Raw genomic sequence first — 14,206 nt, 5'->3', positions numbered from 1 at the left:
ACCCTCAGAAGAAATTCCTCTTCATGTCTACTTTAAATCAAGATGAGATTATAGGAAAATTGATCAATATAACACAAGATTGTAACCAGCAGCAAAGGGAATACAATCTGTACAAAATTAAGCAACCCTTTTTCTTCTCATTTGAAAGACAGATAAAGCACCGGAGAGATAAAAAAAAATTAACATTTGTTACCAAACAAGACAATTCTAAATCAACACTGTCATGACCCAGAGTACAGTGGACATTTTTAACTTATTATTCCAAGATGTGCTTTTGAAAAAGAGGGTTGGTATGGCCAAAAATGGCTACCAATGTAAACTAATTGGTTGTCTGGTTGAGAGAGAGATTAAGAATCCCTGAAATCTCACACCTCTGGATAAAATAAGAAATTCAAACAATGGCTCTTCAAATGGAAGAAGAAGCAAGTCAAAAGATACGAGGCTATGATCTCGTGACTATAAATATAATGAGGACTGATGACCCCTGTTTTACAGCTAGCCACCATAACATATTATGTCCCAAACTGCAGGCAAATGTTTTGAGACTGGCGTTAGAAAGTGCATTTTAACTTTACTGGAGTACACTGGGGAACTGAATGCTCTTCTGTGTACCAGCCCAGATGGTATTAATCACTCCACCATTAGTGGCTATTCTATCAGTTACCAAGAATTGGCATGCTGTGAAGGTCACAGTGGAAGAGCTGTTCCTGAATTATGAGTTGCAGGAAAATACCCTCTCTCATTCAGAGCTGGGAATCAGTTTTAAAAAAAAGTAGAACATAGAACAATACAGCACAGAACAGGCCCTTCGGCCCACGATGTTGTGCCGAACATTTGTCCTAGCTTAAGCACCTATCCATGTACCTATCCAATTGCCGCTTAAAGGTCACCAATGATTCTGACTCTGCCACTCCCACAGGCAGCGCATTCCATGCTCCCACCACTGTCTGGGTAAAGAATCTACCCCTGACATCCCCCCTATACCTTCCACCCTTCACCTTTAATTTATGTCCCCTTGTAACACTCTGTTGTACCCGGGGAAAAAGTCTCTGACTGTCTATCTTTTCCCCTGATCATCTTATAAACCTCTATCAAGTCACTCCTCATCCTTCGCCGTTCCAATGAGGAAAGCTTAGCACTCTCAACCTATCCTCATATTACGTATTCTCCATTCCAGGCAACATCCTGATAAATCTCCTCTGCACCCTCTCCAAAGCTTCCACATCTCTCCTAAGGTGAGGCGACCAGAACTGCACACAGTACTCCAAATGTGGCCTTACCAAGGTCCTGTACAGCTGCAACATCACCTCACAACTCTTGAATTCAATGAACGCTAATACACCATAGGCCTTCTTACAAGCTCTATCCACCTGAGTGGCAACTTTCAAAGATCTATGAACGTAGACCCCAAGATCCCTCTGCTCCTCCACCTTACTAAGAACCCTACCGTTAACCCTGTATTCCGCATTCTCATTTGTCCTTCCAAAATGGACAACTTCACACTTGACAGGGTTGAATTCCATCTGCCACTCCTCAGCCCAGCTCTTTCTTCTGAATATAGGGCAACAAGAGGACTCACTCTCACCCCAAATGCTGTAAGATTACAAATTCTTCTCACATTTAAAGATTAATAAGCTCATTCTTTTTGTTGATTCGACAAAGTCTGGTTTAATTGGCTCCTTTTAAAACATAACCTTAAAGAGGTGTGAGAGAAAGGTTTCAGGAAACAGTTCATGTCTCCACACCCAGGAACTTCACAATTTAAGGCATTTTGAACTGTAACAAATTGGAGAATTTCATTGGGGTCTGATCATAGCATTACTGACCACACTCTAAAGTTTACTTTTTGATCCAAGAATGTTATTTATTTTCTAATCCCCCGCTGTTTTTTCATGCAATCTTGTTCTTTTTCAGCATGAATGTCTTAGTCAATATTAAACTGCAATACTGACTGGAGATGCCCATCTCTAGGGTATAATTCTCTATTAATTTCCATGCACTACCGCAAGGATTTACCCTCCAGAAAAATGCCTCCTATGGCAGGTTTAAACTACTACATTGACTCCACAAGGGAAATATCTGCAGATCAAGTGATCCAGGGCCTCATGTAGAAATCTGTGAGAATAGAGTAGGACTGATGTCAGACTCCAAAGTAGGAGTTGAGGAGAAAAGTTTGAATTAGAACTATAAAAGCAATGTAAATAAACACAGCTCCAGTTAGAGCATAAAACTTCAGAATGTACATGATAATGTGGGTCAAATAAAAATTCAGACAAGTATTAAACTTTTTTTTTCTCAAGTATCTCTTCCTTCTGAATGCTTCAGATTTTCCAATTCCCTGGTCAGCAATGCAAGCAGGTAAATTACTCCAGAGTCTTTGCTAGTTTTACAACTGAAAATAACTTTAGAAGCTGCATTAATAGCATTATAAATTTTCTTGTTGTCTTGCAGTCAACATTTAGCCTTCACAATGTCTCAAATGTTATCATCCATATCTAACCCTCAGCATATTGTATTCTCCTTCATCTGAAGTGAATGATCTACTCAAACAGATGCATAAAATCCTGCTTAATTACTTCAACTTTTTTTTTTGTTTTTGAAGCAGAATAATTTGGACACACTAATTATTTCTTTTCCCAATGGCTCTAAGGCAGGATCTAGGCAACAATAAAACAAACCTTATTCTGGACAGGTTCACAAAATCCATAATTATGTGTTAATCAAAAATAACCATTTAAGTAATCCATTCCTACATGAGATTAAGACGTTGTCATGTTCTTACCAATTCAACCAGGTTGCTATCATGGTTATTTATTAGGTGACAACATAATTATACAACTGTCAAAAGCTGATCAGAGATATAATGTTATCCAAGTCAGTTACCTTCTTCCAACACTTCTCATGAATATATGAGAGTAACTTACAACCTTCTCACCTAAATACCAGTGAACGGAAGAGGACAATCAGTTGGGCACCTTGAATAATTGTCACACAGGCCATCAAATGGGGGATCCAACAATTATAGCCACAACATAATCCTGTGCTGGTTACTGGACCTTCCGCTCCACCCCTTTCGACCCATCAGTTTGACCATTGCAATTCTTAAGGACAAATATATGGATTATACTGTTGCACCAAGCTAGCAACCTGAAAAGGAACTGGTGCAAGTTAGTTAAATTATCCTAAACCTTAATTTTAAAAAAAAACATTTGCAGTGCTAGGATGAACATAAATCTTCTTGCTCAAATCTTCTTCCTCCACTAATGCAGGATCAGTTCTCCACATTTGCCGATATACCATATAAAAGTTATAAGTTAATATGATCCGAAGAATGCTTGAAACCTCATGGAATGAGGGGACAGATGATGACTGTTAAGAATTAATTGAGTGTGAATTAGTAATCTAAATTTGGGGAGCTGATACTCAGTAAAAACAATAGAAGCCAATTGATTTCTAACCTTCAAAACTAGAAAGTCACAGGACAGTGCTCATTGAAACCTGCAGTTGAGTAGCTGAACAAAAATGAAAAATGAAAAGTGAATCAGAAAATGTCTTGGTGAAGTAACCAACCACCTACGTGATATCTATTATCGGTACGGATTGGAAATGCCCAAAATCACATTTGAAACTGGGCAGCATTTGTTTTCTTCCTTTGCATATAAAGTACTAACTCTCTACATCCATTTCCAGTCAAACAACTGGCTCAATACAAATTCGAGATTGGTAATACTTGTATTGAATCGGTGTTTGGGACTGGAAAAGAATGCCTTAATTATTTATCACACATTGTAAAGCAATAATAGCTTTAAAATAATCCAATACAGTTTAAATCTAGACTGCAGAAAATCTCAGGTATTCAAGTAATTATTGTTACTGGCTATATTTTTATTTATTCATTATTAATCTGAGTACAAGCTTCATAATGAATGAAGATTTTGCTGTTAGGGTTGAAGTTCCTTGCTGAGACTGCATCTGATTTCATAAGAATGCTTGTTTTCTGTAGTCTGTATAACATTTGACATGTTGAACATATCACAGATGAAAACCTTCTCGCTAGATCACTTAAATATTCAATAGTGATTTGGAGAAGTTATTAATTTAAACACTTGCTGCTTTACTTCCAAGATGACCTTCACACATCAAGTACTTAAAGAACATTCAAAGTTTGTGAGAAGATTTATAGCTCGGATGCTCGTTGTTGTGGTTCTGTTCGCCGAGCTGAGAATTTGTGTTGCAGACATTTCGTTCCCTGTCTAGGTGACATCCTCAGTGCTTGGGGGCCTCCTGTGAAGCGCTTCTGTGATGTTTCCTCCAGCATTTATAGTGGTGTGTAGCTATGTAGTGTGTCTTATGTCCTATGTAGCCAAAAACGGATTCCCGCGCAATTTCATCAACAGATGCCTAAGGGAAAGACAACGGAACGAGGACATGCCGCAACCCAAAGGACTAGCCACACTACCATACATCAAGAACATTTCCGAACTGACAGCCAGACTACTGCGACCACTAGGACTCATAACAGCACACAAACCAACAGCCACTCTCAGCCAACAACTCACCAGAACGAAGGACCCGATACCCAGCATGAGCAAAACCAATGCAGTGTACAAAATCCCATGCAAGGACTGCACAAAACACTACATAGGACAAACAGAAAGATAGCAAACGATCCACATCCATGAACACAAACTAGCCACAAAATGACACGACCAGCTATCCTTAGTAGCCACACACGCAGATGATAAGCAACATGAGTTCGACTGGGACAACACTACTTTTATAGGACAAGCCAAACAGAGAACAGCCAAGGAATTCCTAGAGGCATGGCACTCATCCACAGATTCAATCAATAAGTACATCGACCTGGACCCAATATACCGACTACTGCAACGGACAGCTGGAACTGACATCCGGAAGTGACAGAGACAAACCACTATAAATGCCGGAGGAAAGATCACAGAAGAGCTTCACGGGAGGCTCCCAAGCACTGAGGATGTCACCCAGACAGGAGACGAAACCTCTGCAACACAAATTCCCAGCTCGGCGAACAGAACCACAACAACTTAAAGAACATATTAATTGTTATGCAAAGAATTGTTTTCCCACAACATAATCAAATTTTCCTTTCCAGTGACTTATCAATATGTGGTGAAAGATGTTTTGTGCCTGGCTGAACAATATGTGTTGCTCAAATATCAATTACATGTTTAGAAACTCAAAGAAAGGATTTGACTTGTTATTTTTCCACTCTTTCTTTATTAGTGCTGCCTAGCATCTAAACAGGGTTGGAAGAGGTACATAGGGAAGGGAGGGTCAGGTAAGTTGGAGGCAAGGACAGAGGTAGTTAAAGCACTGAGCCCATCCATGTTCCCCATCATCCACAGATAGGATGGATCAAGACCCATCCCGACTCAAGTAATTGAGTCATAGAGATGTACAGCACCGAAAAACAGACCCTTTGGTCCAACTCGTCCATGCTGACCAGATATCCCAACCCAATTTAGTCCCACCTGACAGCACCCAGGCAATATCATTCAAAACTGTTCCTATTCGTATACCCTTCCAGAGCCTTTTAAATGTTGCAATTGTACCAGCCTCCACCACTACCTCTGGAAGCTCATTCCACCCTCTGCATTAAAAAGTTGCCCTTAGGTCTCTTTTACATGTTGCCTCTCTCACCTTAAGCCCTCTCGTTCTGGACACCCCACCTCAGGTGTCTATTTATCCTATCCATGCCCCTCATGATTTTATAAACTTACATAGGGTCACCCCTCAGCTTCCAATGCTCCAGGGAAAATAGCCCCAGCCTATTCAACCTCTTCCTATAGCTCCAATCCTCCAACCCTGGCACCATCCTTGTAAATCTTTTTTGAACCTTTTCAAATTTCACAACATCTGTCCAAGAAGAAGGAGACCAGAACTGCACGCAATATTCCAGCAGTGGCCTAAACAAAGTCGTGTACAGCTGCAACATGACCTCCCAACTCCTATACTCAATACTCTGACCAATAAATGAAAGCATACCAAACGCCTTCTTCACTATCCTATCGACCCGTGACTCGATTTTCAAGGAGTTACGAACCTGCACTCCAAGGTCTCTTTGTTACTCCCTAGGACCTTAGCATTAAATGTATAAGTCCTGCTAAGATTTGCTTTCCCAAAATGCATTTATCTAAATTAAACTCCATCTACCACTCCTCAGCCCATTGGCCTATCTGATCAAGATCCCGTTGTAATCTGAGATAACCTTTTTCGCTGTCCACTACACCTCCAATTTTAGTGTCATCTGCAAGCTTACTAACTATACCTCTAATGCTCGCATCCAAATCATGTATATAAAAAGATGAAAAGTAGTGGATCCAGCACCAATCCTTGTGGCACTCCACTGGTCATAGGCCTCCAGTCTGAGAAACAACCCTCCCCCACCACCTCTGTCTTCTATCTTTGAGCCATTCTGTGTCAAAATGGTTGGTTCTCCCTGTATTCCATGAAATCTAACCTTGCTAACCAGTCTCCCATGAGGAATTTTGTTGAATGCCTTACTGAAGTCCACATAGATCACATCTACCGCTCTGCCCTCAACAATCCTCTTTGTTACTTCTTCAAAAAACTCAATGAAGTTCGCAAGACATGATTTTCCATGTACAAAGTCATGTTGACTATCCCAAATCGGTCCTTGCCTTTTCAAATACATGCACATAATGTCCCTCAGGAATCCCTCCAACAACTTGCCCAAAACCAATGTTAAGCTCACCTGTCTATAGTTCCCTGGCTTATCCTTACCACCTTCCTTAAATAGTGGCACCACATTAGCCAACCTCCAGTGTTCTGGCAACTCACCTGTGACTATCAATGATACAAATATCTGAGCAAGGGGCCCAGTCATCACTTTCCTAGCTTCCCAGAGTTCTAAGGTACACCTGATCAGGTCCTGGGGATGTATCCACTTTTATGTGTTTCAAGACAACCAGCACTTCCTCCTCTCTAATATGGATATTTTTCAAGATGTCACCATCTATTTCCCTACATTCTATATCTTCTATGTCCTTTTCCACAGTAAACACTGATGCAAAGTCAGTGAGTTTTGAGAAGATTTGTAGCTCAGGTTGAGGTTTTGGATGTAGGTTTACTCGCTGAGCTTGCAGGTTCATTTCCAGACGTTTCATCACCTTCAGTGGGCCTCAAGCGAAACATTGCTGAAACTTCCAGCTTTCTATTTATGTGTTTGGGTTTCTTTGGGTTGGTGATGTCATTTCCTGTGGTGAAGTCACTTCCTGTTCCTTTTCTCAGGGAGTGGTAGATGGGGTCTAGCTCATTATGTTTGTTGATAGAGTTCAGGTTGGAATACCGTACTTCTAGGAATTCTTGTGCGTGTCTTAGTTTGGCTTGTCATAGGATGGATGTGTTGTCCCAGTCGAATTGGTGTCCTTCCTCATCCGTATATAAGGATACTCATGAGAGACGGTCATGTCTTTTTGTAGCTAGTTGATGTTCATGTATCCTGGTGGCTAGTTTTCTGCCTGTTTGTCCAATGTAGTGTCCAATCCTCTATAAGGTCACCCCTCAGCCTTCAACACTTCACAGAAAATAGCCCCAGCATATCCAGCTTCTCCTTATAACTCAACCCCTTCAGTCCCAGCAACATTCTTGTAAATGTTTTTCTGTACTCTTTCTCCTTTAAACAATATCCTTCCAATAGCAGGATAACCAGATTTTAATACAGTATTCTAAAAGTAGCCTCAATGTCTTATACATCACAACATGACATCCTAATGATTATACTCAAATGTCCTGACCAATGAAGGCAAGCAGTCCAAATGTCTTCTTCACCACCCTGTCTAATTGCAATGCCCCTTTCAAAGAACTAGGTACCTGCACCCCCGGGGTCCCTCTATTCCATAACACTCTCCTCCCCTGATTTCCCTTACCAAAATGAAACACTTTAAAGTTATCTAAATTAAACTCTATCTGCCACTTCTTGGCCCACTAGTTTATCTGATCAAGATCCTGCTGTACTCAGATAACCTTCTTCACTGTCTACTACACCACCAATTTTGGTGTCACCTGCAAACTTACTGACCTGACCTCCTACATTCTGATCCAAATCGTTGATATAAATGATGGACAACAATGGACTCAGAACTGATCCTCGCGCACACACTGCTGGTCACAGGCCTCCAGTCAGAATTTCACTTCTCTACCACCTCCCTTTCTTCTACCATTAAGCTAATCTTGAATCAATTGGCTCTCTCCATGGATCCCATGTGAACTTGAACAATTAACTTAAGCACTCCTTGTATGAGTAGTATTGTTAATATTAAATCAATTCTCAGAAAATATTTCATGATGAGTAAAATTATCAAAGAAATTAGTAAATACTTGATAATATAAATATCAACAATTTATAGATTGTATTTTAAATGATTTAATTTGTAGGGCTTTTAAATAGAATATAATTGAATTTCTGATATGTTGTCAGTTTATTTTGTTTTAGTTGGATTTCATTTCATTATATACTTGATGTCATTTTCTTTGTGTCAATAACGTAACTTACAGAGAGTAGATGCGATTCAGATAATAAATCCCTTGGCTTGTTTTTGATGATAAGGTGAACTTGCCATTAATTTGTGTCAACAGAAGTGAATGACTCCACATAATTTAACAGAAATAAATAGGAATGAACAAAGTAAATCAGATTACTAATGAAGGCATTAAAAAGTTCTCAGTCACCAACAGTGATCACACATCAAAATTTCTTCACAGGACAACTTGAGGTCACAAAACACGAGCACAAATATTACCTACCATCAATTTTATGCTGGGGAATCTCACTTCTCCAAAACAAATTTGTTATTTGTCAACCCAAGCCTGGATACTCTCCAGATCTTGTTACATTTTGGACATAGATACTTCAGTATCTGAGAGTGGTGCTAAACCTGTGCAGTCATCAGCAAACAGCCCCACCTCTGACATAATGATGGGGGGGGTGGGGAAGGTGCTTGATGAAGCAGCTGAGGTTGATTGGGTCTCGGAACTCCTGCATAGATATCCGAGATCTGAGATGAATTACTTCCAATGGTGACCATCTTCCTTCGTGCCTGGTATCACTCCAACCAACAGAGTCTATCTTGATTCCTATGAATTCCAGCTTTGCTCAGGCTCCTTGATATCGTATTCGGTGAATAAGGCCTTGATACCAAACCCTGTCACTCTCACCTCACCTCTGGAAATCAACTCTTTTGTCCATGTTTGAAGCAAGGCTGGAATGAGGTCAGGACCTGAGTGACCCTAGTGGAATGCAAGCTGGAATCAATGGCTTTTTGCACCAGAGAGTGGCGGGAGCTGGGCAGAAGTGAAGTTGGTGCGCAGAGCTGGTTGGGAAGGTAAGTGATTGTTATTTGAGTGGAGAAGGAGGAGAGCGCTAGTTATAGGAGACTCTATAGTTAGAGGACAGACAGGCGGTTCTGTGGACATGGGCGAGACTCTCGGATGGTTTGTTGCCTCCCGGATCCCAGGGTCTGAGACGTCTCGGACCGTGTCTTCAGAATCCTTTAGGGGGAGGGTGTGCAGCCAGACATCGTGGTGCACATTGGCACCAACGACATAGGTAGGAAGAGGGGTGGGGAGGTCATTCAGGAGCTCTGGGAGTTTGGCTGGAAGCTAAAAGCTAGGACGGACAGAGTCGTCATCTCTGGGTTGTTGCCGGTGCCACGTGACAGTGAGGCAAGGAATAGGGAGAGAGTGCAGTTGAACACGTGGCTGCAAGGATGGTGTAGGAAGGAGGGCTTCAGGTATTTGGACAATTGGACTGCTTTCTGGGTAAGGTGGGACCTCTACAAGCAGGATGGGTTGCACCTGAACCAGAAGGGCACCAATATCCTGGCAGATAGGTTAGCTAGCACTCTTTGGGAGTGTTTAAACTAATTTGGCAGGGGGATGGGATCCGGACTTGTAGTCCAGCAAGTAGGTTAGTTGTTTTTCAGGATGTCCAAGAATGTAGCGAGGCTGTGGAGAACGTAGCACTAACAGGGAATACTTGCGGACACAGAGATGGGCTCAAGTGTGTATACTTCAACGCAAGAAATATCAGAAATAAGGTGGATGAACTTAAGGCACGGATTGGTACTTGGGACTATGATGTTGTGGCCATCACAGAAACGTGGATAGAAGAGGGACAGGAATGGTTGTTGGAGGTTCCTGGTTACAGATGTTTCAATAAGGTTAGGGGGGTCGTAAAAAAGGAGGGGGGGTGGCGTTGCTAATTAGAAATGGTATAACGGCTGCAGAAAAGACAGTTCGAGGGGGATCTGCCTTTGGAGGTAGTATGGGCTGAAGTCAGAAATAGGAAAGGTGCAGTCACCTTGTTGGGTGTTTACTATAGGCCCCCCAATAGCAGCAGAGATGTGGAGAAACAGATTGGAAAACAGATTTTGGAAAGGTGCAGAAGCCACAGGGTAGTAGTCATGGACGGGACGGTGTTTGTGCAGCATGTCCAAGAAGCTTTTCTAACTCAATTTGTAGATTGTCCGACCAGAGGGGAGGCCATATTGGATTTGGTACTTGGTAACAAACTGGAACAAGTGATGGGCTTGTTAATGGTGAGCATTTTGGTGATGGTGACCATAATTCTGTGATTTTCACCTTGGTTATGGAGAGAGATAGGTGCGTGCAGCAGGGTAGGTTTTACAATTGGGGGGGGGGGGGGGGGGAGGGTAAATACAATGCTACAAGACAAGATCTGAAGAGCATACGTTGGGAGCATAGGCTGTCAGGGAAGGATGTCGTTGCAATGTGGAACTTTTTCAAGGAACAGATATGACGTGTCCTTGATATGTATGTACCTGTCAGGCAGGAAAGAGATGGTCGTGTGAGGGAACCTTGGTTGACGAGGGAGGTTGAATGTCTTGTAAGGAGGAAGAAGGAGGCTAACATAAGGTTGAGGAAACAAGGTTCAGACAGAGCATTGGAGGGATACAGGATAGCTAGGAGGGAGCTGAAGAAAGGATTAGGAGAGCTAAGAGAGGGCATGAAAAATTTTTGGCGGGTAGGATCAAGGATAACCCCAAGGCCTTTTATGTACATGTGAGAAACATGAGAATGACGAGGACGAGGGTAGATCCGATCAAGGAGAGTAGTGGGAGACTGTGCATTGAGTCGGAAGAGATAGGAGAGGTCTTGAATGAGTACTTTTATTCAGTATTTACAAATGAGAGGGACAGTATTGTTGAAGAGGAGAGTATGAAACAGACTGGTAAGCTAGAGGAGATACTTGTTAGGAAGGAAGATGTGTTGGGCATTTTGAAAAACTTGAGAATAGACAAGTCCCCTGGGCCTGACCGGATATTTCCAGGATTATGTGGGAAGCAAGAGAGGAAATTGCAGAGCTGTTGGCAATGATCTTTTCATCTTCACTGTCAATGGGGGTGGTGCCAGAGGACTGGAGAGTGGCGAAATTTGTGCCCCTGTTCAAAAAAGGGAATAGGGATAACCCCGGGAATTACAGGCCAGTTAGTCTTACTTCAGTGGTAGGCAAAGTAATGGAAAGGGTACTGAGGGATAGGATTTATGAGTATCTGGAAAGACACTGCTTGATTAGGGGCAGCCAGCACGGATTTGAGAGGGGTAGGTCTTGCCTTACAAGTCTTATTGAATTCTTTGAGGTGGTGACCAAGCATGTGAATGAGGGTAGAGCAGTGGATGTCGTGTACATGGAATTTAGTAAGGCATTTGATAAGGTTCCCCATGATAGGCTTATGCAGAAAGTCAGGAGGCATGGGATAGAGGGAAATTTGGCCAGTTGGATAGAGAACTGGCTAACTGTTCGAAGTCAGCATCAAACCCCAACTTCAACTGAAAGCAAAAGCAAAACCAAAACCCTGGGTCTGAATGAGCCTGACTCCACCTATTCATGCTTCTTTAACTGTTTATCCACTGCTCCTGAAGCAGACATTCCATCACCACTCTCAACACCTCTCTGCCAGAGAGGCATCACAGAACAAATCCTCTTTATAGGCACAGTATCATTACAGTGTTAGGGAACCATTAGATTAGATTAGATCACTTACAGTGTGGAAACAGGCCCTTCGGCCCAACAAGTCCACACCAACCCGCCGAAGCGCAACCCACCCATACCCCTACATTTACCCCTTACCTAACACTACGGGCAATTTAGCATGGCCAATTCACCTGACCCGCACATCTTTGGACTGTGGGAGGAAACTGGAGCACCCGGAGGAAACCCACGGGGAGAACATGCAAACTCTACACAGTCAATCGCCTGAGTCGAGAATTGAACCCGGGTCTCAGGCGCTGTGAGGCAGCAGTGCTAACCACTGTGCCACCGTGCCGCCCAAGTTATAGGTAATGGGTGAAACCCTCACAACTTTGAATGCTGGTGGTATGATGGATTTTGACCATACCAGATGTTTAATCAGATGAAAATATCCAATTAATAGTAAAGTTTTTCCCCTAATTTCAACTATCTAAACATATATCTTTTGTCAGTTTTCCCATTTCTGTCTGCCTCCAGTCTCTAACATTCTCTCTCCATTACTAACTGTACTATTCTGAAAATTTAGCCTCAGCAGCTCATTAACTCTATGGATTTTGTTGACCTCTCTCATTTTATTTACATGCTGAATCACGTTCTTGATCAACTCTCATAAAGCCCCTCAAACGTGCTTCTCTTCCCTGGTGACTGAAACATAGTACAGTTAGAGGAGAGTGCACTGGCCTCTCTCCACACTATCTTAGTTGCGATTGGACATGTAAAGCTGACTTCTCTCTCCCTCCAACCCATAAAAGGCTCATTCATCATTCCTCATTCATTCCATTTAGCTGAGATCAAACACTGCTCCTTCTGATTAGACACTATAATCATCTACAGCTCCACTTGAGCATGTTGTCGGTGCACTGGTCCACCACACATGAACTATCTCCGCATTCCAGCCATCATATCTTCCACTTTCACAGTTTCCACTCCTCTTCCCATTCTCAGTTTTTGTCCTCCTCTTCAATCCTCACTTTCCAGAGTCTTCGGGCTAGGATACTTTCCACCTCTTTCATTGCCATTTCAGTTTGCCCAGCCTCCTACTACAACTCTTCTTTCAGCCTTCTCATTTCCAATGCACGCCTCTCCTGCTCTCCCATTCCAATGATCTCTCCTATGATTGTTTGGCCTCAATAATGTATCTGGTCTGGACAGGTTGACAGTGGTATTACAAGCATTCAACTCAAGAAAATTAATTAATACCCAAAATACTTAGAAAAACATTACAGAATGTGCAACCAATGTCCACTGGAAAGATTAATGAAAACAGGATTAAAGTAATGAATATCTGTTCAATTCCACGGGATTACTTTTAGACAACTGTTAACTACATGACCTTTCTCCCCAGTTATAAAGGGGCTCATTGCTATTTGAGCCTTCCCCCTACACAGTACCAATGCATTCATCACTGTCTCCATACAACGCAGTAATTGTCCACACCCAGCTCTTGCGAACAAGCTCTTTTCTAAGCCATTACTGGAGGTTCAACTAGACAGTCCACAAACTCAGATCTGATAATACTGACCTCAGCTTCCAATCCCAAATTGCTTCACCTTAGAAAAGATCAACTACTTACACCACTGTAATGTCACTCTTCTGCCACTTTCAAGTTCGCTGATGACACCACCATAGTCAGTCAAATCTCAGATGGTGACAAAACAGATACAGAGAGGAGGTGGAAGATCTGGAAAAACGGTGCACTGAGAATAACCTAGTTCTCAATGCCAGCAAAACCAAGGAACTCATTATTGACTTTCGGCAGGATGTTACTCATGTGCCTCAACACATTAACAGCACAGAGGTGGAATGAATGGAAAGTGTCAAGCTCTGGGAGGGGTCATCCATGACAAGCTTTCTTGGACTCTTCATGTGGATGCACTGATTACAAAGGCCAAATAATGTCTCTTCTTCATCAGGCAGCTGAGGAAATTCAGCATGATGTTGAATACCGTTGCCAACTTATATAGGTGCACCACCAAGAGCATTCTGTCTGGATGTATCAATACCTGGTATGGCAACTATACCATTCAAGATCGGAGACGGTTACAGAGAGTGGTGAACTTGAGCTTGGACAATCACAAAGGCCAACCTCCCATCTATAGAATCCATCTACTAGGCCCACTGCAAAGGAAAGGCCGCCAGCATTCTCAAAGACCC

General features: G+C 42.2%; 1 protein-coding gene across 4 annotated transcripts in view; it reads right to left on the bottom strand.

Moving 5' to 3' along the window:
• nckap5l (NCK-associated protein 5-like) overlaps positions 1-14,206 on the bottom strand; it is an 807,388-nt gene that overhangs the window by 385,537 nt on the left and 407,645 nt on the right. The window lies entirely within an intron of this gene.

Source organism: Hemiscyllium ocellatum, chromosome 7 (assembly GCF_020745735.1).
Source record: "Hemiscyllium ocellatum isolate sHemOce1 chromosome 7, sHemOce1.pat.X.cur, whole genome shotgun sequence".
Taxonomy (NCBI): domain Eukaryota; kingdom Metazoa; phylum Chordata; class Chondrichthyes; order Orectolobiformes; family Hemiscylliidae; genus Hemiscyllium; species Hemiscyllium ocellatum.
The sequence above is the reverse complement of the archived record's forward strand: the minus strand, read 5'-3'. Positions and strand labels throughout refer to the sequence as shown.